The following is a 25,528-nucleotide window of genomic DNA, read 5'->3' as shown; positions in this document are numbered from 1 at the left end:
TCCAGTTCCAAGACAACGGCGAAGACCCCACAACAGCGATTCAACGTCAACAGTTACTTAAACTGTCAAATAAATGCTGTTGATTCTCTTCACCCCAAGAGACTGTGACTACCCAATGTTTTTTGGGGAATAATTCGGGGAATTTGCCCTTCATTTCTGATATCCTTTAATCCGACCAAGGTGTCCCCCTGTCCTACATACCCCACACAAGGTGATTAATCCCCCACAAAAATTGTTTTTTCCCCCGCATTCTATCATTTGAGCAATGGAACACTGGCTAGCTACAGAAGGAGCTAATATCCTTGAGAGCACTTTAGAGGGTGGGGAGTCAAAGGACTCAAAGTGGAAGCTTATTAGTATTTCATTAACATGCCTTTTACCTCATTCTCCAGTGTTCCCACAGTAATTAACTGTTGAGTTCTGGCTCGATCCACTGGAGGTTTGACTGGTGGGTCAGTTCTTTGCTGGATCGCTGTGAATCACCTTGAATCATGGGTGGTACAGTTTATGTCAGGGGATCAGGAAATTTCCCGGCCGAAAATTACATCGTAACAAGATTATCGTTATCGTTAACTTGACTTGCCAGTTTTTGGAAAGCTGTGGCTACTTTGGTTCTGAGCGGGAATGTTTCCCAAACTGTCAAAGAGGGAAAAATCACTTGATGTCAATATTATCGTTTCCCTCTCAGTGGAATAATGATTACCATGTTGCAGTTCTGTGTAGCCCTGCTGTTTTATTGCCTTTGTAATAGAAAAGTCCCATAAAGTCCAGCGCCATTACCGTCAGAGGGGAACGCATGTGCGTCGAATGTAAATAGAAGTGTTTACTCCGCGGGAGGGAAACCACGCGTTCACAAAGATCACAAAGGGAACTTGCATCTGTCTGATGTGGATTCAGAGAAATAATTTGCTTTGGATGCAAAATAAGTGCAAATATCAAAGGGCGTTGTAAGGTGAATTGGATAGATAAGACGCCATGTAGCATCAAGGGGCTGTTGACTTTTACATCAACTCTTTTTTTCTCGCTACCCGAGTTTTTATTCGCTGGGGCGCATGACTGGTAATCCGCATTAAGATCCCAGCTTTGCATGCAAATATTGTTAATCATATGTACATAAAGTATCTGTAATAATGTTTTTTCTGATGTAGTGATTTCTGTGAGTGACTGCGATCCCGCGTAGCGCTTATCACTTATAGGCCAACGAAGGAATTAGGGTTTTGTTTGCGACCTTTTTCTTTGCCACCCGACTCGAAGCTCTCAGACAAGAAAACACAATCAGGCCAAGAATAACTGATCAAGCCTAGAAGAAAAAGTATCAGTGTGGCGGCTCATACACGGTTCAGCAGTCCTGCAACCTGCACACACACACACACACACACACACTTTCTCTCTAGCTTTGCCCAATGTCTCCATCGCCTCTTTTCACACTTCATCGAAAAAGTGCCTGCTAAATGATATATGGTAGAGCACAGGTATGCGGATGTCATTTTTCACCTTGTCCCGTACTTTTCTCTATCCACATCAGTTGCTGGTTGCCTGGCTGCACTTACAGGCCCTGGTATCCCATCACACTGTAAAATGTGGTCCCCAGCATCTATATTTTTTAATGGTAGAGAGTAAATCCACATGATGTACACACTCTGTTCTTCCCCTCAGCTTCTGTGGAGACAGCGTCGCTGAAATGTCACAGCACCACCGCAAATAACCAAAAAAATCATTAGCTTACTTCTTTCCAGGGCTTCAACATTAACTTTAGTTATGGTGTTCAAAAAGAAACTGTAGGCGTTTATGCATCAAACTTCAAATGGATGCAGGGCGTCATGAATATATCAAAAGACACAAACTGTCAAAGTGAATATTGCTCTTTTTTGTACACATGCATTTTTGGTCGTGCCAACATTGTGAAATATTACAGTGAGGTTAAAATCAACACTGTTGGATTAAAAACATTGTTGAAATTTAAAACAATTATGTGCCTAGAGTATTTACCAGAGGTTGTTGATATGGATTATCTTAATCCTGCTGCCCAGAACTAAAATTACAGCAAAAAAAGAACAAACAAAATTTGCTCATCGAGAAACCTGGTATTGACAACCTTTTCAACGTAAAGAAAATGACCATAATTTTAACCACAGAAGAAAAATGACTCATATAATCTTGAGTTAATAAAGTTGCTTTTCCCTCATCAAATTTTGACCCATTACAGCAAACAAAAATATATTTTCGGTTCAGAAAAGACTTGTGCAAGTCCACAATTATAGACACGGGAGCATGTGGATAATTGCATACCGGATGAAATTAGCCATCCTAAATGTGTGGATAGTGTATAACGTACGCAAATCTTCCACGATCACAAATGTGGGTAATATCTGAATATATGAACATATATTTCTAGACAGCTTTACCCTGAAGAGTGACGGGTAGTGCCCCTGTAGATGCAAAGTGGTGTTTGCATTACCTGGCAGCTGTGAGAATCAATGTACTGGGAGTTTGCTCCATACAGCCAAAACAAGTCGTTGAAGAAGCAGGAGGATCTGTCTCTGTTCTGCTGCAGGGATAGGCTGCTTGTGCACAGCTGATTGACAGCTGGGGGGCGAGGGGTCCCCTACAGCATATATGTAGCCTGGGGGGATTTCCTGCAATTCCTGTCTTTGACGAGTCATTTCAACTCAGGGGTAGAACATCCCACTCTGCAGGGGCTGTAAACAGAAACTAGCAGTGCACCTTGAAACCAGGTCCGAGCCCACGCCTGGTTACACCTGGATGAAAAAACTCAACCATAAAGATGTTTTTTTTCCCAAGAACAGCGAGCACACTGTCGATGTGAGGTATCTGTTTTATTTTTAACATAGAGGAATTCATACTTAGAATTGCATTGAGTGGGTTTCATAGTCTCGGTAGGCTGCCATCCATTAAACACCTGTTCAAGTTAACATGGAAAATCGAACGCGGGAACGTCATCTCCTCATGCCTCGTCACGTTAGGAGTCGGATGTGAAAAGCCGCCAGCTCTTGTAAGGCTAGTAAGGACTTTGAGGAGGGGATTTCTCTCTTGTAACTTGCAGCTGAAGTGTAGTTTCAGTGGGATTCGGAGTAGCCCAGCACAGAGGTCATTAGGAGGCTACAGCATGTTTCATTGTGTTCCAGAGAGAGAGGGATGTCTCCCTTGTTCTTATGTTGTTCGGTAAGCCAGTGTTTCACTCTGGATTTTCAAGGATACAGAACTAAGCTCATGCTTTTTTTTTAACATTTGATTCTCATACATAGAGCAACACAATTAGACAATCAAAAGCACACAGGTTTAGTTTTACATGTACATCACGAAAATGTTTCATTATACGATGTCTCAGCATTAATAAAATGTAAACAAAGAGTGAGTGTAAGCTTCAAATAAGATTGGAACTTTGCCTTGTCGCTCTTTTTAGACCAAGGGAACTGCTGGAAGGGCTTATTGGCTACACCTCACTTTCTGTGGGTTGATCTGCAGCAATGGCTCTGCCAGGCATGCCTAATCTCAGAGGCTGACCCATAGCGCCCCCGGCTAGAGCAAAGTCGGTGCCCAAGCCACAGCTTTCCCACAGTCCCTACCATCCCAGCCCCGACAGTCAAAGGCCCAAATCCTTTAAATGTCAGCCTGACTTTGAGAGACACTGCAGCTCAGAAGAAAAGCAGGCATTTGCTGGAGCTGACATTCTCTCAGGGGAAACCGATGTCCCACTTTCTTCAAGGGGTGGGGGAGTGTCTTTGCATCACCCCAGGTGTCACTTGGAGGCTGCAGCTGCAGGTATAGGGACATTCATGGTCCCAAATGGCTCTGTAAATGTGGAGAAGCAGCGTCCATCTTCCTCCCTCGCGTCTCATGCATCACACTTAAGATGTGATAGAGGCTACAGGTTGGGTCCAAAGGGAGTTTGGTCTGCATTTCAAGGTGGTGGCTGACAGCTGGCAGCGTTGCTCTTACAACAGCGGTGCACAGCGGCGGCAGGAGCGTCCATGTGATAATGCTGAACAGGAGGAATAAATTAGCTTTTCATTAAGAATTTCCCTTTGGTTATATCATGCTTTTATTATTATTCTGCACAGTAGACACCTTTACCTTTATCATCTACATAAATATCTTACAAACATTTTCCCTTTTTTTCTACTGGTTTGGGTAAATGAGTTTAATTGAATGCAATTGTGCCATGAGGGGAGGAAAGAGCTGGCTCCCTGAAACTAATTTATTCACCTGGTGAAGTATGTGATATATGGTATGAGTCATAAACAGTCATGTGCAAATTAGGAAAAGCGGAGGGGAAAAATAATGAAATCCTACTATTGAGGTTAAGAAAGGGTAAAAAAACTAATTAATTATCTGCTCACAGACAGAGAAAAGAAAACATTAAGCTTTAAACCGATCCCTTTATTTTATATCAGCACATTTGCACATGACAAAGATACATCACACACTCTATTTTATTTTTTTCTCAATTGCTTTTATACTCTTTTATACTGTCGACCTATATATTATGTGCATTAGGCTAGTGTGCTTCCTGAAACTTTGTTTCACTCTTGTTTGCTAATTTCTTGCTTTTTTTTCTCCAGCAGTCTCTTTGCCACTTGTATTTCCTCCCACACTTGCTCTATGATATGTCAAGGTGTCAGCTGTAGTATAAAATGTGGTAAAAAGACTAAATGCTAGAAAATTGTTGCTTTGATAGAGGACAAGCTGGAAAGGAGATATTGTGGGTTCCTTTCGGATTATATATATATATATATATAACATCTTTATGGTTGAGGTTTTTTATATATATATATATATATATATATATATCACATATATATAGGACTCTTGTAGGGCAGCTGTGTACAATTCATCTTGAAAAACGCCTGTGATTTTCAGAAAACTGCAGCTGCCTTAGTGAATTATTATTTTTTTTAGCTTCTAGGTAAAATGCACATTTAAAGCGTCTTTCTCCTCGCTGCCTTCTTCTGACACACCACTCGGCTGTGATTGATCACCTTACAAAAGCCAAACCCACACGGAGAACCTTTTTCACTCATTATCGAGAAAAATTCACTCAAAGTCTCACAAGCACAACACTGAGTTAACAGGAATTCTGTCCTCTTCTCTGAGCTCATTGCATTAAAGTCTGATTCTTTTCTTTGTTTTATCAGCAGTGATAGTGTCCCTGTGCTGTGAAGCAGATGGGGCTGGAGGTCGGATGTGTGGATCAAACAGCTGAAATAAGGGAGTCTGACTGCATGAGGCACACAGTCTGAGAGTTATCAACTTAACATTTGAATTATGTGAATTGTGTGTCTTATGAACATAATTTGTCCCATCTGGCCTATATAATATCATTACAGTTTCAATTAAACTATAAAATATAATTTTGGATTCTCTCACTCCACCAGGAACTTATAGACTTAAAAGAAAGATCTATTTTTCCAATATTTTGGAAGTGATCAGAAGCAGTAAAGAATTTATTAGCCCAGTTGTTCCTTTTCCTGCTTTGTTTCTCTCTCCTCTTTTTCTCTCCTCTCTCTCTTTGATTGTTTCACCTTCTCCCTCATCTCAGAAAAAAATAGTCTGAAGTAGGTTAGCGCTCAGCGCTTTCAAAAGGGAGGAAATTGAAATGTGAAATAAGGAGTAGCTTGGGAGAAGATGGAGGAGCTACAACCGGGATAAAAATATCTGCTTGGACACAGGGGAGTTCCACCACCAGCCAATCATGGAGGCATGTTGCCATCTTTTACTCCCTATTCCAATCTTACTTTAGTGTCAACATCAGTCTCATAAACACTATATTTTTCCCCTTTTCTTTTCCCATGTTGCAAACACTTCTTGTCTAAAATTGCTATACAGGCTATATGGTTATTTTCAGTATAAAGATTCAATACACTACAGAACAAAATGTGCATCCTCACATTCATGCGCACTCCTCTTATAAGAAATTACTTCAGGGACCTTGTGCGACCAACATGAATTCAAGCGGCAGCGTCGGTGGCTGAGGTCTGCACAATCTACTGCAACACACTTGAGATAAACCATAACCCCCCTCGATCTTAGCAGCTCCTTTGTAGCAACCTTTCCTTATGACGCATCATCTGCGTTTGTCGTCCTATGTCAATTTAAGCCAGTTGCTCTTCATTTTCTTGCCCGCGCCTATCGATCATCTGAATTTGATTATGTGGCCTGAATAGGCACCGCTCTCCAGTCGGATCAAAATACCAAGCACTCTCAGGAACATCTCGGTGTTTGAAAGACACATGCTGAGATTTGCTGACAATGATGTTAACACTCTTGCTGTGAAACAGATAGCTTGTTGTTTCATGAGAAAGTGGGAAGACGTGGAAGTGACAGACACAGTCCCAGCGCAATAACACGTAACATTCGGCACTTCAGACACTGATCAGTATGCATTTTAGAGATTGTCGTTTGACTGAAAATTCAAAAGAATGCCGGCTGTCTCAGCTGTAACGTGTTCTCCCTCTACTCTTTTGCAAATGGAGCATTTCTCTGCAGTCAAGACCTTGCTGAAGGAAAAACTGACATATTTGTAACATCTTTTAATGTTTGAATGTGAACCACATAAATAGAAAATTGCACAATTTTAAACCTCACATGCAATAAATGCTTTAAGTAAACATCTTCTGTCCAGGGAAATCTGTATCTTCTATGTACAGAGAGGACCTGTAATCAGGTGATTGTATTGGGAATGAATATGAAAACCTCCTGGCTCTTAAAGATACATATTTGGAATTGAAAGATTTTTCTTGCTTAACACAGATTCACAACATCTGTGGAATCTTAATCCTATAACACATGCAGCAGCATCTGGTGACTTTATCTCTGTGGATGCTTATCCACCGTAGCTTGTGGACTGAGGATATTTACAGTCATGTGTGCAGTGTATGCACAAGCTATATACAAGGTTGTTTTGGGTTGAAACATGTCAGACAGAGTTAGCGTTGGGTAATTTGTTGAGGCACGTAAGTCAGATGAAGTTGGGGTATCGTTGGGGTGAGATACAAGTGTGTGAATCTGAGATTATGTCATTGGGTTTGTCAGTTGTGATGAATTAATATAATGTATTTACTGACCACAGGTTATGTGAAGCATGAGGAATATTGTTTGGATTGTATAGTCTTAGTGTCCTCCTTCTCCTACGGTCCAGAGTTTGTAGGCAGCATGGCCAGGCCTTGGCTGATTGGGCTTGAAATCCTCTCTACCCGCAGTTGTATCTGCCACTTAATGCGTCCTGGCATGATTGGATGATAAACATTCACACTGACACGACAGGTGCAGCCACAGCTGCAGTGATGCTACACAAACAGGCGGCTGGTTAAGGCCCAGCACAAGACAGTGTTGGCTGCAGGCCTGCATGAAAAACCCATCACCTGCGATATAGAGAGGCAGCACAGCTGCTCATACTGTAACGCCACAGTATTCAAGTCTCACATATGGGCAGTATGGACTGACCTTTAGATGTAAAATAACTATAGGAGGCAGTTAAGTTTTGGTCCGAATGTGTTCGTTTTGTTGGCGGATGACTTCCTTGTGCAGGCACAATCATTGCAATGAATGCCCAGGCAATCAAACACAGCAAGTATGGCTGTGCTTTCAGACACTATTTATGTTCTATACGCATCTATAGGTACTTCACATCCTCTGAAATACCCATAGAATCCCAAATCCAGGTAACCCCGGATTATTTGCATACATTTTTGCAGGTAAGGCAAAACAAAGTCTCAACGTTCCATCAATGTCATCACTGCTCTCACGAAGACGTGCATGATTATTACCCTTACTTACACGATACAAGACCTTTTACTACATGTTAGGCAGACATACAAGACTCTACCGCCTCTCTCCAGCAATCTATTCTTACCTAATTATTAGTGCTAGGGCGGCTCGAGACCTCCCGTAATTTGCCATGATGCAGTGTGCAATTAATCAAGGCCTTTTCCAACTGACAGCTTTAATGGAGGTGCTCAGCTTCTCTGTGATTGTCTTCTTGCTGCTTGTTCCTTTGGTGTGTATCCTCAAAACCCAGACAAGCATAGCCTTCAACTGAGGCTACACACAGGATACTTCCCCGGCACTAAATGAGAGCATTCAACGTTGCTCACACACACAAACACACACACGCCTCTAACTTGTAGCCTTTGATTCTTCACGATTCATAACTGACACTCGCGATGCCACACTGCTCCCAGTTCTTGCAAATTGCTTGTGTTTGGCTTCTTGTATTATTTAAAGGGAAGAATGACACTTTCAAGTTTCCATAAATGTAAGAAGTGAATGACACGCAGACAAAGAAATGCACGAATGCTTTTAGGGTTTCCAAACAGTCTTTTGGCACTTAAGGTAACTACTGCTCTTTTAGCTGGGGAGAAAGTGGCGATTTTGCCTCTGGGGTAATTCAATGACAGTGATGCGGCTGCATTTACACCTGGGAAAAACAGATCTATGCACACACTCCAGAGTTTAGTTCTGCTGGAGCATTTTATAAAGCACGATCCAACTGCATTACGCCCCCAAAGAGACCTTTATATGTTATAAGTTTGGATCAGATATTAGTAATAGAAGTCACTGTGGCACTTGAGAATTGCAATCACTTTAAGTGCTTTAAATGAACCGAATGTTCCTTTACGTGGATAACGGGCTCCTTTTATGTATTTCTTTAGTTTAAACTTTAGTTCACCATTATTTTAAAATTCCTCCACTTTCATTTGTACTCGTTACTAGTTAGAGGAAGATTCCGCATCTATCACACAATTATTGGGCGAGAATTAACATCTGTGTCCAACTGATCTCTGAGAAGCACCGGGAAGCCCCGTGCAGCACCCAAGGGCCAGATTCAGATCTTGATCAAGGGTTGGGGATAGTTGATCAGCTGCACGCACTCTATCATTAGGAGCACTGAGGGAGCCTGAAGCTGCATCCAATTGGCACAGCTGTGCCTGATCAGCTGCACCTCTACAAAGGGAGGCCTGTGCAGCAGGGTCAGTGGTGCGAGTGACGCCAGCGCGTCAACTAGTTGGTTGTCTTGGGTTTTAGGTTGGTGTGTGGAAGTGAGTGCTTATCTTTGAGTGCTGGTTTCTGATTCTTTCTCCAAATCTCCTACTCACCTTTCAGACTCTTTTTGGACCCCATGCATCCCAGCTTTGGTTTGTGAATTGTTAGCATCACTAGTTGGGAAAACTAATATTAATTTATATGTTGAAGGGTAAATGTTTGGATTGCTCATGTAAACTTTTATATTAAATCAGCCTTTTAAACTCTAAGTTGCATCTCTTATTTTCTCTCTCCTGCTACCAAGGGTGTGAATTTTGAGCTGACTTCTAGCAGCCTATCTTGCACACACACCTTGATGTGACAGTTCTTGCAGACATACAAAAGATTCAAACTACAATCAGAAGTTTCAGCACAGAAAACGACCAGTGAATAATTTGTTGGCACATTTTACCAGCTTTTGATCAATGACAGTTTGTCGTCAAGGATTAGGAGGGAGCAGGAAGTCTAGTGTCAGCAATAACGGGAAAGGACGGAAGAAAAGCGGTCCCCTTCAAAATAAATGCACAATGCGTAATGTGGCAGAACTGCATCATGAACAAAATTAGCTGCCATTTGCAATCTACATTTGGACTACAACAACAACAAAGCTCATAGCCTAACTATTAAATCCTTCCCATAAAAGCCATTATCAATGAGACGACAATGTTTCCCTTTATGTGCCACGGTTAAAAACTGCATAATTGAGGATAAGCTGTGTAATGAACCTAAAATAAATGAAACCTGGCAAAGAATGAGATGCCAGAGTGATGATATGCTCAGATCGGGTAGAAAAGGAGAATTCCTGAAAGCACCACTGATGTTGCCTTTGACAGAGAAGCCTCAGAGTGCACCTCTTTATATTGAAAACACAGAATGGCAGCGCTTCCAACCAAGTCCTCTAAATGATGCCGATCTCTCTCTCTCTCCCCCATTCATGTCTCCTTCAGGACCCACTGGGCATTTCATAGTGTTTGAATATATTTGCTGCAGTTGGCCTAAATTAGCAGCACACTTTTGCATCTCATTAAAACTGAATGAGTCTTAACCTGACACACTTTGACTATTGTTGATCAAAATAACATCTTTAGAAAGAAGAAATAAATCCCCATTTATTGTAAATTCCCACTCATGGTGCGTCTTTCCATACAGAAGCATGAAATCAAGAGACTCTCGGGGCTAAAGACACTTTTAGCATCATTATACCTTTTATTGTCGTCTTGCAGTGCAATCAAAGGTTACTACGCACTAGCAAGTTGCCTTATAGGAACACAAACATAAATGAATGCCTCAGGAACTTTTGGTGCAATTTCATCATGTTTGTGGGGATTGTGTAAACAGCTTTCTTATATAATGTATACGCAGAACCATCACCTTGTGTCCACTGTAAGAGATTACAAGAGATAGCAGCAGATGTCATAGGCTCCCCCAACTCTGGCGCCATTGTTTGAGGAAGCAGTGACCAGAAAATTGTCCAAAGGGAAATTCTAAACAATGTGCGCCTCAACCTCCGGCGTCTCAGCCAGACGAGGAGTGTACATTGATGAGAAAGCTACCGGGTTGTGGTGAAGTGAATGGCCGAGTGCTGACCTTTGACAGCACTGCGCTTTACCCCCAGCTGTGAATAAATGACTCTATCCCAGAGGACTAATGCGCTCAGCAAGGCTTCAAGCTGGAACAGAGGAGGCAGTGAAAAATGTGACATTGACGACATACAGTCATATAATGATACAGTAAATGTTGGAAGAGCTGTTGGGATGAGAATAACCAAGGTATTGCATTTGGTCCCAACAGAGCAGACAAATGTTCTAAATCTTTATCCATCAAGATAAGAGTTTAGAGGGATGGGGACTGAATGTTCAACACTTGGGATGAATGGATGGTACACGTTGTCTTCCTAATCATCAATGCGAAGACCTAATTTGCTTTTTTTTTTTTTACTTTAGTGTTCTGCTGCAGTTTCGTCTTTTTAGTTTTTAGCATTACATTAAAGACAACATGAAAACCAGGAAAGAGCATTTGAACCCAACAAAGCTGCTCAGGTACAGCAGATGATGCTATGCAGACAGGAACAATTGCACAGCTACTTAATTTTTAAATACCTCTTCTACTCCACCCTGTCCAACTTTTATAGTTTCTAATTAAAGTTTAGAGATCACAGCGTCACCATGCCGGAGAAAGGTTACAAGGCCGTTACCCCACATGTATGTGACCAGTTTTACGTCCACTAGCTAATCCATAAGGTCACATATTCTGTATTTGTTCCGCTCGGTGACGTGTCTCAGTTATTTCAAGGCACATCAGATTTTCGAGATGCTTCTTCAGACAAGCAGCTGAAAGGAAACCAACCAAATATTAAACATGAAATAATTTTGGTGTGAAATCACCGTTTCCTTTTTTCTCCTTTTGACATTTCACCATCTATCATCTGCCCAAGGTCTGCTGGCTGCTGTCAGATTGGATCCTGAAAGTAAAATGGATGCGGTCGGCGTGCTTTTATATTCTGATACGTTTCCTGGCAGGAAGATAAATAGCGCAGATATGTTTGTGCTGGTACAGGCCTTTTGCTGGGGTGGCACATTTTTCAAGCACTGCTGACACTGTTGTGGAGGAGTCTTCATGGATCACTTGATGTCCAGGAAGAACTTGGAGCTGAACAGATGGATCGGGTCATTTCAGATGAAGATGCCACTCTCAAAAGCTTCTGAATAGATCGTCGGAGCACTTCACACTGTCAAACTGCATAGAATACAGGTCTTATCAGCCGTTTGTGTATCTGTTAGCTACTTCCTGCACACAAGTGCAGCCACAGAGTGAATTATGACATGTCAGCAGAATTTAGTGTGAGTTGAATTTCAATTCCCCACTCATCGCGACTCCCTTCTCCTTGCTTATGAAATCGCACCGCCTTTGCATGCGAGCATTGTTTAACTGTAGGGCCTAATTAAGCACAGGAGTAGCATGGAATGAGCTGGGAACGAGCGGGGCGGTCCAGGACACCAGCAACAAAAAGGGTAGGGGTGTAGAGGGAAAAGCCTTAACCCATATAGCATAGAGAACAATCTGTTTCACTATGTGCTTCACAAAGCATGGCGTCACAGTCACCAGCTCGGGGTGCTGTTCAGCTTCCTTCAGCTTCTGGTTTGTATTCTTGTCCAATTCTTGATCTCGGAGCCCCCAACGGGCACTGCTTTGTAGCCGTCACTCCGGGAATAAGGCTGGTTGGAGTTAATTAAATCTGAGCTAAGTGATGCGGCAGAATTGGGTAGGAGGCATTGGTCACCCAACTCCAGAGAGGACCTGCGGAGTGTGCTGCCCAGTGAGGAAGCAGAAGTGAAGCGCTGCCTTGGAACAGCACAGGCAAATGGTTAAGGAGGACGGGGGCAACATGCCGTTAAATTGAATAGGAAAGATCTTTGATTCAGGGCATGGATCCCAGGCGCCGGGTAGAGCTGATAATTTCAACGTCTACTAATCACATAAATGCCACTGAGCGCTAACAGCACCTGAACATCATGTTTCAGTAATATTTTCTTATCTTAGTTGCTAATATATTGTTGTTTTGCTCTGCTTCCATGATTAATTCCTAAGCCCCCGACTCACCACAGCCCAGCTAATTTATTGAACACGCACCTTAAAGGTTAGCTGGATGTATCTATGAAAGGCTCATCTGCCTTTTGTCGTCTGAGATATTGTGGTCGGATCCAAAATTTTAATGTCAAATATTAGATTCAGCTTCCCTTAGCTTGTTAATAGTTAGACGTTAGCAACTGCATGGATGCCTTAATCACTTTCAGGTTTTGTATAGTTAACAATACATCCTAATAAAGATGACATATGCATTCTTTATACTAACATCAGTGAGTCTGCAGACTTTTCACCCACTCGGCACGTCTTTCCTGGCTAACTGGGCCATTTCACCTCACAATGGAAAAACAATCCAGACCTCTTTTGAATAAGAAAGATTTGTGGAAAGAGCTTTCACCACAGAACCCCCTTTGATGTTTTATTTTTTTACTTTCTTTTGTGTCACGATGACAAATGGAGAAAGGTTTGTGTGTGGATAAGGACGTATTCCAGTGCCGAACTAATCTCATCTCTAGGAGTGATAACGGAACAATGTTCCCTGTCACACTTGATGGAATCACTTTTAGCCGGGTCACAAACCGGGTTCATTTTAGAGAGTTTACATCCTAATATGATATGATCCCAAAAGTGAACTCAAGTTTACATACAAAACTTTTGCAGAGGTTTCAGTGCTCCAGATGAGATTATAGTTCCATCAGTCTCATTTTATCGTGGCTAAAGTTTTTCTTCATTTCCTGCATGAATAATGGCAAATTGTCATTGTTAAAGCGTTCCTTTGTTTTCTCCAGTTCTGTCACAAACTTGTGTGGGTGATCGATGCAATGTTATGTGGGTAATCTGAGTTGTCCAACCCGCCCACACAACTCTGAAGATGATTAGCTTTTAGGGGGGGGGGAAGACTCTTTTGAAAGAACCTCATGGTTGCTTTTTTGCATGTTTGGTTGTGATATTGTCTGAACATCATTCAATGAAAACTAATAAATCTGGCTTCTTAATTTCATTACATTCATGCCAGAAGCCTTTGAATAAATTCAGTACTCGCCAGAATAGCCCATTACTTCCCTGAGCTCTTCAAGCTTTTCCTTTTTAGCCAAACTCATTTAGAATTTAGCCACAGAAATTGGTGAGGAAAAAGATGAGGGTTTTGGCAGCGAGACTGAAGGATCCAGCAAGCAGAGAGGGACAAATGGTAATGTGTCCAATCTGAACACAGGACAGAGACAAGCATTAGTGGCTGCACAAAACTGAAGACTTGGGTGACTTTGCCAGGAGTCGGGATGAGTCTTGAGGGGGTGTCGGGTCTGAGCAGGGGTGGTGATCAAACAGCAGTGGTCACCATGGATGCATAACTGCAGCCTCATCTCCTGGTTTGATCTCCTTTTGGAGATGTGAGACACACAGAGATGATGCAAGCGTCCGAGCGCGAGCACATTCCCTTCTGATATTAGTCACTCGCATGTGATGAGGATGAGGAACTGATCTTCCTCCAAGGCTTCTGTGATCCATAGCCTCCATGATCGGATTCACTTGGCTTCATAAGCTGCAAAACCCAGGATATTATTGTTGGCCTGTGTTTCGATGCGGCTTCGTTATTCAATGGTTGTGTTTTATTAATGATGCTGATATAAATGCAAGAAGCCTTTGAAGAGTGTCAGTTTGCCTGCGTTCTTGCTGGGTGTATTTTAAGACTCAGTCCACACAGACCATGCCCACAATGTTAAGAATACTGTAGTTTTCTCTTATTTTTGTTGTTAAATAATGTGTAGACCACTACCTGCTTACAGTATATGAGTCCTGCATTTATATTTCAATGTTATTTTTCGTGAGTCTAGTCAGAAAATAGTTCTTAGAATCTTTATCTTGTATTCCAGCGACACACGACCTCACAATGGACCTAAACAAGCTGAACTTTGGATAGTTCTGCTCTCCTCCTTTTTCTTAATCTTTGTCCTCTTATTGTGATGTAAGATGGGCGATGAAGCTCTTCAGATAAAAACCAGACATGGTCGCATTGCCTTCAAAATCGGAGATGACTAATGTGATAGGACCACAGTATGAACTCAGATAAAAAAGACTGATAAATATTCTGCCCAACCTTTTAGAGACAAGCTGCATTTGTGCTCTCTGCATCGCCCTGTTTTATTCAAAACACTCAACCTCTTGTTGCTCTTTTCAATGGAATTGTTGTATTGGAGTGAAGCTAAGTTCTATACATCAGCTTCCTTTCTATAGTTTAACCCTACTAGAGAACTTTACATAAAGTCAGAAAATGGTGTCTTTTCTCCAAAGAAACAGTGTTTTGGACAGATTGTGACTATGATTCTACCTTTTTTTCCACTACAACAGTTGTAGTTTATGCTCACATTGTGTTGGGAGCTTCATTACTAAATCACTTGAATATGTACACGTATTTCCATAAACACCTGCCATAGAGGAGACTCATCCCCAACATGTAACAGGATCTTGTCTAAAAGACAAAAACCCTCCAGTTCACACATCTTTTGTGTCTTCTTTTGTGTGAAGGCACCACCGTGCTTGATTAAGAACTCCCCAAGGATCTGCAGAGGGAAGAGAATGTGTTTACTACAACACTTTTACGCTTTATACAATGTTCAGTTTGTGGTCTTGATTGAGCCCAGTAGGCCCGTCGAGATCACAGCCTCTGCTCTCTTTAATTCTCTGGGGGTTAATTAACCAGAGTAGGTAACTAGCTGCAAGCCCCAGATTGCATTAGCAGATAAACACAGCCATTGAATCTTCATTGCTGGCGTCCTCTTCCTGTTAGACAGCGGGGTGAAAGACGGCGTGGCGGGTTCTGCCCTGTGAGTGACATGACTGTGCACGATGTGTGCTCGTTTGATTTGGCCGAAATGGATGAAGATGTGGATTCTACTGTTTGTGCCTCTGTTCAGTGCTTCAGAGCCAGGTTCTAAATGAATTGGGTAAGATGCCTCTATTTATTAGAATGAGCTAATAACTGCATGCATCTCGGATCTGTTGAAACAATACTTTTTTTTAAAATCCAGCAAGATTTCCTGTACAAACAGGAAATCAGATTGAATAAAAACAAACAGATTTGCAACAGAGCAATGTAAGGCTGCATCCATTACATCTTCTCCTGAATGCTTTTGATCAGACAGTTCAAAACACATAAGATTTCATTATTAAAATGAGATTTGATTTTTTTTTTTGCTCACTGAGTCAAATTATTACTTCTGACTCTGACACAGATGGATGCAAATCCATATTAGCTCATGAATCCAGCGCCAGGGTCACTAGGTTTTATTTTCTGACATATGATGCCAGATGCCCCCCCACCCTTTTTTTTGGGGTGTGTGTGTGGGGGGGGGTGGCAGAACAGATTGCACAAATTTGGATTGGCTCTCTAAGCATCATTCATCTTACAAAATAAACTTTGTACAGCCCTGTTATCCTTTCACCCTTCTGCTCCCCATGCTGCAGTGCTGGGGAGACGATACAGAAGGGACGATTCTCTGCGTCCTTTTGGTGACATGAACGCACCTTCCAACCTGCGGTTGTCCCTTTACACCGGGTCAAAATCTGCTAAAGCATAAGCAGTCATTTGCTATTCAAACAGAAGTGGCATGCTGTTAAAGAGCAGCAAACATAACTATTCAGCTCTAGACTCATTCAGTTTTCCTCAAACAGTCATACCTCTGCAGTAATGCTCCCCGTGAAGGCTGGAGCCATTACTGTTTTCAGCAGCGAGGTGTACCCGTAATGAGGGCACAATGCTAGACTAAGAGGTTCTGCTAAACTGCTGAGGCTTGAGGAAAATAAGCTTGTGATTCATTTTGTTTGTAAGGCGAGCCTTTATTAGCAGCAGTCAGATAAAGGCCTGGGTTCCACTGTACCTTCACCCAAAGGATCTGTAATTGCTTTCTGGCTTCACCTTGAGAACTTGATGAGTCAAGGCAAGACTTTCGTTTGAGTGACTGAGCGAGAAAAGGAGCTCTTACAGTGAAAGTGAATTAACACAGCATTGGTGAAGTGAAGGCAACAGCATGCGGGCAGGGGGGGCATTAGACATCAGAGCTGCTGCGATGTGTTCGCAGCTATTATTGCTTTCATGTGTTTTGCCAGTCTGCTGCCAGTCTGTGTGGCTTTTGAGTTTCTCAAAGCATTGTTCACACAACTGTCTTCACATGTATTCCCTTTCCTCCTCTGTTTACATTTTTATTTATTTTGCACGCTTAAGAAGGATCATTTCCATATAAGCCTCTTTAGCACACAGTGTAATCCTGACTTTTCCAGGATTCTGTAAACATGTTTGAACAGGAGTGTCTAAATTATTTTTGCCCTGGCTTTAATCCTGCTGCCTCCTCAGTCCTGATGAGCCTCATCTTTGAATGCAGCAGGTCATCCTCTGCAGCAGCCTGCACGGCAACGCGTGGGAGTGGTGACGGCCGACACGTTAGCAGAAGGCTAAACCCCCACGGGGGACGGACAGAAGCGATATTTAACGCAACAGTGATGACAAGACACGAGAGGTTCTGGCAGGACACAGACACCAGTGGTCCTGAGCGGCAAGCGAGAAGCCCTCTTAAACACAATGTCTGATCCATTGGCTCCCAAACTTTTTGCTCAAACCAGTTTGAATGTGTCAAAAACTATAAACCAAAAAGCCGGTCCTCCTATTTGCAGTTACAGACAAATCACCATGTTATCCAAGCTGTGGCACCATATAGGCCATTTCTTCCATCCTGTAAACATGGCTAGTAGAATTGTAGCATTTCCAGTTAGAATTTAAGCTTGATTTGGCCTCATTACTTTTCCAGGGTTTCATTTTCCATTTTTACTTTAAATTGCAATACATTTCAATATGTCGGAGGTAAAAGAAACATCCGTATAAAGGAAGAAATGCATTTGCCTGAGGCCAGATGTGCCCAGAGGAGGAGGAATAGAGAATGGGGGGAGTAATGGAGGAGTCCAAACTGAATATTTTTAAACTGAACAAAATGCAACCCATAATAAATTGTCATGTGACTTGTAATAACTTGTTTTCAGTTCACAGAATTTTGTCTGTGCTGTGTTTGGGTCCAAAAGCACATGGGAATTTTAAGAACAGATGGGTCAGATAACTGAGTGAGTTAATGACTGGGAGTGTTTGGTTGGGATGGGATGTGAAGTGACGTCTGACCCTCCACTCAACTCTGAACTCCAGCTTTCATGGCACTTTGGTGCCTCTCACCGTCTTCTGTTCAACTGAAACGTGTCAGCGCACTACCAACCTCTGTTACACATTAGTCAGGATCCATTTGGCATGGCTCAGATGATTTATGATTTAACCGATCTTGTATCATGAGAGATGATAGAAAAATAAGCCATTGGCAGATTCCAGATTTGACGTCAGACTTGCTGGGTTAATTGTTGATCCCCCATCAAACCCTCTTCAACAACATTTCGCATCCATGTGCCTCCAACATTTAGGATGGGATAGGCTGTTTTATGAAAGAGGAAGATAACATTTCCTTTATTAAAGCGTTTCTCACTGTATCCATTGGGGGGAAGCTTGGCATCTTTACAAGACCCCTCGGTTGTCCCAGATCCTCTAATGGGGCCCATGGGTTTTGTCATACGTGATGTATATAATATTAATTGTCAGAAAGAAAAATGGTGGCACTGCCGAAGGCAAAGCGATGTATTGCCTCTATTATTTGTGGGATGTTTAAATCGCGATTACTCTTTTTACTGTTCAAATGACGTTTGGGAAAAGCAAGGCTCTTTTTCTTTTTTTCCTCCACCACCTTTAGTTTTGCAATTATACGGCTGGAAATTCGCAGAAACTCCAGTACTTAATTACACCTCATCCATATAAATTTAGCCTGAAAGCATTTGAATTTTCTTGACTGAAATCTAATGAATATTAAAGTGCATCATTTAGCCGTGTGCCCGTTAAATTTGGTACAGTCTGGTCCTGATTGAGGGAAATGATTATGTTGTTGGAGGCGCCTGTTGATGCGGGAGGAGCCTCGACGCTCCGGCTGGGCTGAGATAATAAGTCGACACACGGTTACTATAAACAAGGTCATAACTTGTCTGGGAATTTCCCCAGAGTGGATGTGTTGCGCAAGCAAAATCAGGGGTGACAGAGGAGGCGGAGACATGGTTTAGACATAAACATCAAGGAGTAACTCTAAGAAATGGAAAAAAAACCTCTCATTCTCATAATTTGTTCAATTAAACCCATAATTTGCCATCATAACATGATATGAATGAAGATTCTATTAACTCACCCCGTGTAGCCCTTTCAATAATTAAATGCTGGCAATGATGCCTGTTGGACCATCTGGACTACAGTCAGGCCAGAATAGTGCGCTCTTCCCTTTACCTGAATAATGATCTGTGATCAGTGGCCGCTCCACTGTCGCAGCTTTAAACAGTCAATATACTGTATGTATTTATTTGATCCGGTGCATCATTTTAAAATCGGCTATCGACCATGAAAAACGTACCCGTTTGCCTCGATACTGACACAGAACCGTGTTGGCCATGGCGCCTGTAGCTCAACCCTGAATACTGTTGGCTGGAACTTTCGAGCCAATCATGAGTCTCCCTCACTGCAGCATTATGAGAGGGCTCTAATAAGATGTCCAAAAGAGCACCAGATTAATCCAGAGATAAATTTAATCTGTTTTCATAATTAAACATTATTAGCCGGCCCCTCCACGAAGCCTTAGCTTTCAGCCTTTTAAAAAGATAACACATCTCCCAATCACTTACCTGGAAGCAGTCAAGAAAGTCATTAAGTTAAGCAGACACCAGTAGTGTTCGGGGCTGCTGCAGACGAAGGGGAAAATAGGTAAAGTGCCATGAGAAATGAACATACTAATGATTTTCTTGGCAGAAGGGTCGGTCTTCAGTGGAGTTCCATTTTGAGGCTTATCTCCAGCAAACAGACTGCTGCTGGCAACCTGTCATAGGTCTCCACGTGTCAACAAACCTTTAATGTACAGTAGGGATGTGGCTCTTTCATCCAGCAGAATCGCCAAAGGATCTCCAGAGAACCACTTCCGGATTAATTATGTGTAAACTCAGATGACTCTGCAGGAGGCAGGGCTTGCACGTTAGATTGGAAAATTTAAAAAAACAGTACTGTAGCCGGAATTTATTGAAGAGGAAAAACAGACACGGCGTGATGGATTAGGAGCTTCTGGAGACTTCCACGGTGAAGCTGACGTGGCGCGAAGATTGATGATTTCATTAACGGGAATTCTGATCGGAACGCCCGATTAGAGATCGTCAGGCATCTGCGGCAGAGGAGGTGACAGGTGGGGGGGGGGGGGGGGGGGGGGGGGGGGGGGTGGCAGGTCTGTGAAGTGCAGAAATGACAGCTGAATGAAGAGGGAAAACACGTTTGACAGGTGGAAATCGATTGGCTGAAGTAGCGCGTGGTGAGCTGTGATTGGACGATGCATTCATTGTTCAACTATGATATATTTCCAATAATAATGAGCCAGTTTACAACATGAACTCATTTTCTTTTCTTTGTCTCGGTCTAATAATTCAATCTAATCAGCTTTCTGAAGTGGATTAGATTGTTGGATCATGAATGCATATTAAGTGAGTTATTTTTCTGTTTTTACCCCCCCTCACATTTGAGTCCTGGTGCTCAGTCAAGCACAGAACAAGTCCAGGGTGTTCATATTTAAAATGCAAATGAACATAAGTGCTCTCCTGTCACTTCCACAGTAATGATGCCGTAGCAGGCCGTGGGTTTGACTGATGCGGTTTGATCCAAGGTTACTGTTAGCTAAACTGCTCAGCATCACTGCTCCTCCTCCACTAAACAACCTTCCACAACTTACAAAATAGAATTTAGGTGGGAAAATGAGGAATGGAGCTCATTTATGGATGTTTATTTCATAAACAACAATTAGAATGTTATTAAGATGTACCACTGAAAATGGGTATTAGCGTGGGTTTCCCAACCCTCAGGAAACAGACTTTAAAGGATTTGATTTCCTTCCTAATTGCTGAACTTTAGAACAAACAAATCAAAAAACAAAGCTGTTTATGTGATAAGAGTGGCCGTGCAACATCCGCATAGCACATATCTTCTCTGGAAGGTCTTCTTAACAGCAGTAACGGGGAATTATTGTCTTCCTGCGGTTTTTTGTTGGTGGTGTGGACCACCACTCTAATCAGCTCTGACAGATCAGCATTCAAATTCAAACCTCCCTTTGTTGATGTTTGTTCCTCCTTATTTTATTCTCATCTCTCTGCACTGTTGTCTATGAGAGGTATGTGAAAGACACATACACGCCACCAAGGAGGTCACTCTCTTCATGAATGATTCAGAGAGGAAGATGTGAGGACACTGCAGTAGAATAAACTCACAGATGAATACAGATGAAGGTCATGTGGTGTTCTAAGGTTTGGTTTGATTCTGTAAGAAAATAAATGACATGTGTGCCAGAAGGGAGGGGTGATAAACCCTGTGAGTCATTTTTACTGGATGTTGGGTCTCATTTAAGTGGTATACACACAAAGCTGACAGAATCGCATTGTCTCTTTTAAATACAGTTTGAGATCCAGTTTTGAAAGGTTCATTATAAAAACTCAAGGACAACACAGCCATTAAAGCCTGTACAGATACTTATTTCATCTATCTTTTGGGCAAATAGGCCAGGATGTGTCAAAGAGTGATATGTACTGTAAGCATATAGAATCCTGTCTTTTTTGCTGATAGGCAAATTCCAATGATTGCACGCCAAGCATATTGGTTGAATTAAAGCAAATTATTAAAGATCGAGCAAAATGGTTGATTTCCTGGACAACAGTTAAAAGGGAGTTGTGTTTTAAAGACATCATTTTTATTCTGTAAAGTTTGTAAAGATATATCCAACAACCCAAATAGCATTTCAGACATTAGTTAAAAATAGAAGAAACATATCTTCTTTCTTGTGTAGTTTGGTTTGGTACAAAGCCATTTGAATATTGCTGGTCTTAATTTTGTGTAAATCAAGAGACTCATTGATTGGTGGGAAATAGAACCCAGTCTCACTAAGACCATGAACTGAAAAACGACAAACGTCTGAGAGATACTGTATCGGCATCACTAGGGAGGTAAATACTTACTCTTTGGTTTCAAGGCTTGTGAAGGCCATTTAAAGGTTTAATTATGTATGAAAACAGAGAGAGGGAAGGGTAGACTTGAAGCTTGACACAGCAATCAACTTTATAGGGTAGATTACAGCTTTTTTTTGAAGACAAGGAGAATACATATTAGAAATACTTTACCTGGAAAAAGAAAAGTTGCCACCAAAGAAAATGGTTAAATGCTCTAATATTTCCTTGTGGCACCTTGAGCTTTGATTACAGCAGACATTCACTGTGGCAATTTTTCAATGAGCTTCTGCAGCATCGCAAGATTTATTTCCGTCCAGTGTTGCATTCATTTTCCACTGAGATTTTGTATTGATGATGGGAGAGTGGCACCGCTGTGCAAAGCCTTCTTCAGCGCATCCCATCGATTTACAGTGGGGTTAAGGTCTGAACTCTGTGGTGGCCAATCCATGTGTGAAAATGTCTCATGCTCCCTGAACCACTCTTTCACAATTTAAGCCCAATAAATCCTGGCATTGTCATCTTGGAGTATGCCTATGCCATCACGGAAGAGGAAATCCATTGATGGAATAACCTGGTCATTCAGGTAGTCAGCTGACCTTGTTCTTTGGGCACATCGTGTTGCCCCCACAGGCTTATACAGTAGGCACTAGGCATAAGGGTGTATCGCTTTATCTGCACCTTTTCTTAGCCTGCCCCATCACTCCAGAACAGGGTAAAGCTGGACTCATCAGACCACATGACTTCTTTATGCTCCCTAGCAATTTTAAGCATTTTTCTCCCAATAGTCACATTGATTAGTGGGTTGCTTAAGGCTACTCAGCTGTTGAATCCAATGAGTTCCCTTCGCATTGCCCATGTGGAAATGCTCTTGCTTTCACTATTAAACACAGCTCTGACTTCTGCTGTGGGTTTTCCATGCTAACATTTGATTTCACCAAAGATTTAAGTAATCACCGGTTATATGGGCCTTTTTTTCCCAAACACATTTCTTTCCTGAAGATGGTTGTTCCCCACTATCCTTCCAGTTTTTAACAGTGCAATAGACAGTTCCAAATCTAATTTTATTAGTTCATGCAATCTTCTTAGATGTATTCCCCAGTCGATGACTGCCAACCTAATGGACTTCCTGCCGCTTGAATATCATGCAGGCAGAAATGTTTGACTCCTACATTTTGCTCACTAAATGCCACTCCAGGTGGCAACCTGGCACGGCAGAGTAATTTTGGAACAATGCCGAGATCACCATCATGCTTCTTTATGTGAAAGAACTCAACACCTAGATTTCATGGATGGGTGCAAAACTTGGACTGGGGATTTGTCTTATCTGTGAGCCTGTCATAATATACATTCGCCACATGTGACATCCAGAACACAGTGCTCCTAGTGGCTCTTGGGTGCCCCGAAAGCAGAAAAGACTTGCAGTATGCCAAGTACTGGCCCATAAACTCATTTATAACTGCTGTTGATGTAGCTGGGGCTGCTACCTCGCTGGCGAAGATCTTTATTGATTGTGGTGTGACTTAAATGGTCAACCAGTGTGGCCCAAGAACAACAAATGGAAACAGCACAACTCACCACCTCGCAGGGAGAAGCAGCTTGACTCCACCTATAATCTGACTACTGCAAACTGCTTTGTAGTCATACATAAATTATTCACGCCAATTGAGCGAGAAGCAGGGTCCAATTTAGATGTTTGTGTACACGCCCTAACTGACGCATTCACAATCTGGAGCTTTTTAACGCCTCAGCCAGTTTGCTTTTGGCCGACTCTTCCTCTGCATTTAAAACTCTGCAGTGCCTCATCCTTGCAAATAAACTCACCACCACTTTCTACTTTCTACTTGTTAGATTACCAGACAAAGAGGCCACAGAGAGTCCTGGTCAATAACACCTTCTCTCTCTCTCTCTGACCTCTTTCACACCTGGTGGCTCATCGCTGCATCCTTTCAACTCTGCTCTTTATTCTGTACACTGATGACTGCAGGACCATCCAGTCAAATGTGTGGACGAAACAGTGCTCTTGTCTCTGCTCAGCCGCCCACCCCCCCAACATCGTGGCTCAGGCCTGCAGGACTGTACGTTGTTATACTGCATGCCTGGAGCTGAGCGCCAGCAAAGCTAAAAACATGGTGGTGATGTTTCACAAGCACAGTGCTGCTGCTGTCACCAGCCTGGCTTGGCAGAGCTGTCGGACCCAAAGGGGGAAGGTCTTTGTCTCCAGGGGCTGTTTAACTCTTCAAAACGTAACTTTATTGACACTTTGCTGCTTCCCTATTAAAACACCTCAATGTAAAACTGCAGCCCATTTCACTTTCTGGGCTGACAGTTATACGGTATATTGCATTTACTTTTAGTCACATGAGGATGCACTGTCCTCAACATAATGTCAGAGTTAGGAGGGAACATAAACATCAAAAAGACCCCGAAAGGCATTAGTGACTGATATATCCAACACATAAATCAGCTGGATGATCTTTCTGGACATTATCTTTTGCTACCTGCTGGGTCTTTTTTGCTTTTATTGCCGTTGTCGTGATGACGTGATCAATATCCAAAAACATTTTGTGGTCCGTGTATGGACTGCTATCCCGTGCAAGTTTTAATAACAGCAAGCTATTGAGAAAAAAAAAGAAGTCACTCAAATGTCTGCCTTGATTTATCATCAGGCCTTTCAAGGACCTTTTGTGACCCTCCTGTGTTCAATAGGAACCTACCAGATGGTGCTCATATGACTTTTCACTCTCATGCAGTGTTTAACTTTAATTGTGCCTCATATTTTCCCACATTTTTTGTCTTTATAAACTAATTTTGTACTCTGATAGCCACATACAGTAAAACAATATTTCACCAGTTGCTTTATTAACCTTTTTAACCACAAACTTAATGGGAAACTTGAGAAAGATAATAAAGGCAATTTCGCCGAGTGTGTGAATGTTTAGTGGTTTTTCAGTCTCATAATATTAAACTGATTTATTATTGTAGTCTTGGCAAATAAGATAGAGGTTACAAAGTAATTTTGATCCGCGAAGCTCAAAGCAATCCAATATTGGAGATAATTGCACAAAGAATGCCTAAGAAATGCTTTGAGAAGGACAACAGAAGCACTGCAAGTAGCCAGAACCGCACTGATAGCTGAGCATCCTCTAATCCCATGAAGTCTGACTTCTGTTTGCTTAAGAATATGTTGGCTATGACTAAACTCGATCAATACAAAGCCTACAGCAGACATACTCCCCCAGCTGTCATTGAAGATGATATGTACTGTATATAATTATGTTATTTTTTCCACACCACATAATATGAGGTGAGGTAAACAGGAAAAATACAGACTGCTGGGCTCCAGCCTGGAAAAGTATAAAGAGTTTAATGGTGGTGACTCACAAAGTCAGAGGCCAGATACCTTTGATTGGGTGATGTGAGAGAAAATGTAAGATGGAGGGACGGAGAAATGGGGGGGAGGGACGAAGAGGGAGGTACAGTACGAGGGAGACGAGCATGACATGCACGGAAAATAACATCACAAGACACAAAGATGTCAAGCTGAAGCTTCTGGACACACATCCATGTAGAGGAAAAGATGGACTGACATTTTCACCACATCGCCCGTTCTGTCAGTTATTTTGAAATCCAACTGGGACGTCACGGAGATGCATGGGTATGTTGGAGCCGCTTGGCATGAATAATTTCTGCAATTTAGGAGGAAAACGAGAACTCGCTGCGTCTTTGCATGTACACACTGATGCGGCTGTTATGTTTTATTCTGATTGTCAGCTTTGTTTTGTGTCAGCTGCTTCCCATTTTTCCCTCG

General features: G+C 42.1%; 1 protein-coding gene across 10 annotated transcripts in view; it reads left to right on the top strand.

Annotated features, from left to right (window-relative positions):
- lingo2 (leucine rich repeat and Ig domain containing 2) overlaps window positions 1-25,528 on the top strand; it is a 166,946-nt gene that overhangs the window by 133,173 nt on the left and 8,245 nt on the right. The window contains exon 5 of one of the 10 annotated variants that reach the window (XR_008952063.1): window positions 5,157-6,030. The exons of the other annotated variants lie outside the window; for them this stretch is intronic. The gene's annotated coding sequence lies outside the window, so the exon portion shown is untranslated. Of the gene's footprint in view, window positions 1-5,156; window positions 6,031-25,528 lie in introns of those variants that run through there. 10 annotated transcript variants of the gene reach the window in all.

This window comes from Takifugu flavidus, chromosome 9 (genome assembly GCF_003711565.1).
Source record: "Takifugu flavidus isolate HTHZ2018 chromosome 9, ASM371156v2, whole genome shotgun sequence".
Taxonomy (NCBI): domain Eukaryota; kingdom Metazoa; phylum Chordata; class Actinopteri; order Tetraodontiformes; family Tetraodontidae; genus Takifugu; species Takifugu flavidus.
This window is presented reverse-complemented; position numbering and strand designations above follow the sequence as displayed.